This window comes from Eleginops maclovinus, chromosome 23 (assembly GCF_036324505.1).
Source record: "Eleginops maclovinus isolate JMC-PN-2008 ecotype Puerto Natales chromosome 23, JC_Emac_rtc_rv5, whole genome shotgun sequence".
Classification (NCBI taxonomy): Eukaryota; Metazoa; Chordata; class Actinopteri; order Perciformes; family Eleginopidae; genus Eleginops; species Eleginops maclovinus.
The window spans coordinates 22,600,453-22,604,757 of NC_086371.1; the positions used below are offsets into that span (position 1 = coordinate 22,600,453).

At 41.4% G+C, this 4,305-nt stretch overlaps 3 non-coding genes across 3 annotated transcripts; all 3 read right to left on the reverse strand.

Moving 5' to 3' along the window:
• Positions 1 to 546: 546 nt before the first annotated feature.
• On the reverse strand, positions 547 to 618 carry trnaq-uug (transfer RNA glutamine (anticodon UUG)). The gene has a single exon. It is a non-coding gene; the product is annotated as a tRNA-Gln (tRNA).
• Positions 619 to 1,206: 588 nt separating this feature from the next.
• trnaq-uug (transfer RNA glutamine (anticodon UUG)) lies at positions 1,207 to 1,278 on the reverse strand. The gene has a single exon. It is a non-coding gene; the product is annotated as a tRNA-Gln (tRNA).
• A 2,325-nt stretch (positions 1,279 to 3,603) lies between these two features.
• trnaq-uug (transfer RNA glutamine (anticodon UUG)) lies at positions 3,604 to 3,675 on the reverse strand. Its single transcript has one exon. It is a non-coding gene; the product is annotated as a tRNA-Gln (tRNA).
• Between the last annotated feature and the right edge of the window lie 630 nt (positions 3,676 to 4,305).

Genomic DNA, 4,305 nt, shown 5'->3' on the forward strand with positions numbered 1-4,305 from the left:
TGTGTCCATTCGAGAAAGAGAGATTTTAAGAGGGATAAATAGGTGAGCTTAGCATTACAAAGGGGATACTGCTGTGGGGACGATGCCCAATAGCTGCTCATGTATCACGTATCCAACAAAATTACATTTGTAAGCAAAATATCCACAAACGCCATTAGGGAAATTGTAAGTGCTCTTGTGCATGTGTGTTCACCCTTTTCAGTTTCTTTATATCAAACACCCATGTATCAATCAGTCGCCTCATCCTTCTCCTGTCTTCGACCCCCTTACCTTTATTTCCTCGTCCCCAGAAGCAGGCAGGTTATCTTAAAAATTGAGTGTAGTTTATTGTGCTTTACAAAAACATTGGTGGCTTCCGGACCGTTTGGGCTGACAATAGTTGCACCAAGAGCTTCATCACAAACCGGATTGTTATTGCACATTTTAAAATTAATATGCTTAAATTCATCCAAATCAACTCCTTTCTATTTTATTTATTATTTGTTGTTCATCGTCCATATTTTACCTCTAATGTTAAATTTGGCTTTCAACAGGCTATTTAAAGACAGGTTCCACCGAGACTTGAACTCGGATCACTGGATTCAAAGTCCAGAGTGCTGACCATTACACCATGGAACCACAGAAATATGTGCTAAATGTACACAACCTGACACTGTGGCGGCTTAAAAATGCTGTCTTTCTTCAGTAGCAAATAGGTATTTGCCAAGTACCAAAGAACCAATACTTATGTCAACAATATGAAAAAGTGCAATGCTCGTTTTTCTACACTGCTGTAGATAGCTTCCCTGGGAGCCATCTGTCTATTGTTTACACCGGTGTAAAATTGGAACATTTTAATGCAATGTGTGTTTGATTGTCCTCTTGGAGTAGATCATTATGGGCTAGTGTTTTGCATCGTTCATCTGCCTAAGCCAAAGCAGCTGCACCAAATATTAGTTGTGTTTCAAATGGCAGCAGTGGGATTTGAACCCAAGAAGCCTGAGAGACTGGAACGTAAATCCAGTAGATTCAGTCAATAGATTTGCATCACAAAAGTGTTTACCCATTCATGTTTTTGATGTCAGGTAGGTCAATTTGCTAAATATGCATAGTTTCACTGATTCACCTCTCATCCATTTATTATCAGGTTGTTCTCCATCTATATTTTACATAGAAACCTACCATAACTGAGATTCATGGAGAGAGTAGTCAGGGCTAGTTAAAGTCAGGTTCCACCGAGACTTGAACTCGGATCACTGGATTCAAAGTCCAGAGTGCTGACCATTACACCATGGAACCACACAAATATGTGCCAAATTTACACAACCTGACACTGTGGCGGCTCAGAAATGTTTTGTTGCTTTACGACCAAGTTGTGATTTCAAGAAAAAAAAAAAAACTTTCACTGCAGGTCCATGTGTCTGTATTCATTTATCATCACATTGTTCCGCATCCTCCATGTTTTACCTACAGTCTGATTGCAACAGATGATGACACCATGAAACCACTTATGTGGAAACGTCCTCATATGCCACTTTTCCACCAACCCGGAGCCGGAGCTGGAGCCGATAAAGACAGTAGCGGTGCGTGGCCAATTTTACAGAGGAGGCCAGAGAGATCGTAAGCTACTGAATGACGTCATACCCATGTCAACAATGTGACTAAAAGTAGCATAAATAAATCAGGACAAATGATTGCAGCTGCTGCTATTTATTGACACCATATCGCAACAAGCTTAAACAAACACAACACAACACAAAACCTTACACCCATATTTGTAATCTCAATAATACACTGAACTGTAGCCTACAGGTGGCCTCACATTCTAAAAGTCTCTGACGGGTTCACACCGCTGTCCGCAGGATGCTAAAGTGAAAGCCTCGGCTGTCACACTGCGTAAAGAAATAAAGTAAGCTTACTCACTATTTGTAGAGAAATGCCATTCTCCATTTTTTAAATTTTTACAGTTTGATTGACCTTGATGAGCGTTCGGTGACAAGCCGAGCTTCAATCTGATTGGCTAAAACCCTTAGTAGTAGTGGAGGCCAAGTTAAACGGGCCTCCTTAGATGGCAGTATTTCACCTATAGGGGCGCTGTTTTGCTCGCTCAAAGAAAAACATGACATCAGGGAATTAAACACGGCATATTTGGAACCTAAAATGTGCGTCATGAATCCCAACTCATGGATATTTTTTTATCGAATATAAATGAGGAGGCCACGCCTCCCTTGGCCTCCGGGAGAAAACGCCACTGGATAAAGATCTGGTTTTTCATGTTTCCACCACAGCGGCGCCGGCTTTAAGCGCCGAAAAACCGGATCTTTCTGGCCCCACTCGGCTGCCCGGCCAAATCCAAGATCCAATACGAGCCAATACGTCACGCTTACTTTGGAGGGGGGAGATTAACCTGAGCAAAAACAGTTCATGGCGAGTACAGCGAGTAATAGTTGTAACAAGCAGTATCGCTGAGCAAAGTGACTAGAACGCGACCACACACTTATAAAACACACACTTTATAAAGTCAGGCAGCACTAACCAGGCTCAGTGTGAGGCTGTTTGTTTTACCTTACTTTAATCACCATCCGTTCACTGTTATTGATCATTGTGAAGAGCAGGCGGACGTTCTCCTGTTGTTTTGTATTATTGCAGCTATCGGATGGAATCAATACATGGGCTACACAGGTTGCCATCACAAGTAAAATCATAAGGAAAACTACACCAGTAAAATATGCCTGTAGGAAACGGCTTATGCCACAATAGGAAAGCAGAGTACTCAAGATAGTCAGAGTAGCCTCGCTTGCTATGCTAACATCACCTGTCTAATGCCAGAGAAACTTTCATAACAGCGTTGTGATGCCAAACAGCGTCATTTCAGACTGAAACATATTCACTTATGGGGAGGGGGGAAGTGCATCAGCTGCCTGTGTGACAGTCAGACAGTGAATACTTTTCAGCGAACCCCGCTGTGAGTTAACGGGAGACTAAACGCTCGTAAACGATGTCACAATAACGCAGCTCCACTTGAGCTCCACTTTCACTGACAAGGGTGACAGAAAAGCAAAAGATCGGATTTTGAACCGGAACCAGTTTAGTGGAAAAGTGTCTTAAGAATATTATCAATTAAGGGAGAAGATATTTACCGCTTATATCTCATTGAACGCTGGCTCATCCGAGAACAAATTGCCATGTAATATTTTGGTATTGGTTGCTTAACACAAGTTGAATACACCAGTACTACTATTTAGAATTATGTCAAGCAATCACTTCAGCCAATCTACCACATTTGAGTTATTTTTTAAATGCCAGTGGTGGGATTTGAATTAACGCGTCCTAAGAGACTGGAGCTTAAATCCACCAGCTCCCGCAGGATCGGCTGTCCAACTTTCAGAAATGTTGAGAATACTGGCAAATGAGAGAGTGAAGAACTCCAACATTCGTCAGCCAACGACAGGTGTGAGCTCCGACTTTCGTTGGCCAATTACATTTTTGGAGAAATGTTGAAGCATAGAAGGCAATGTCATAGATGCTAGTTCTGTTTTTCAGATTTGGGCAAACAACGCAGGCTATCAAAGTTTACACGTCGTTATGGACATGGTGGATATACGGTCAGGTCTAGTTAAAGACAGGCTCCACCGAGACTTGAACTCGGATCACTGGATTCAAAGTCGAGAGTGCTTACCATTACACCATGGAACCATTGACACAACTTTGTGGCCGCTCAGAAATGTCTTGCTTTACGACCAATTAATTTGAAATATACTGACAAAACACATATGGTAAAACAATTATGAAACAGACTGTCAGCCGTGACAGTGACGCGTTTGCACCTGGTGGCCACCGTATGTTAGCACATAAAATAAATACATTTATAAACTTACATGCTGTTTATATCCTCTTAAGTGTATAATTTATGTCATACCTTAGAACACATTGGTGAAAGAGGCTGAAATGCAACTTTTACAGTATATGTACTGCCTTATAAGAGCTGTCAAAAGAAGCCAGTATTTCAACATCGCCTGCACACTGAATATAAGGTTAAAAGTGTCTAACATAGATCTTATTGATGTTTGTCCTCTAGCAGGTCACTGGTTATTTACATCTGTTTGCTCCGGCTCCCTTTCCGTATTCTTTCTGCCTTCTGTCTCTTGAGTCTTTTTATGCCTCATGAGATTAAGCTATCTGTTTATCCTCCCTTCTTCCTCTGCTTCACTGTTATTTTCCTTCTTTTCATCTTCGACACTGCTTCACCTTGACATGGACCCCCCATATTTAGCTACTTCCTACTTTGTATATATATATACATACAGTGGTATGCAAAAGTTTGGG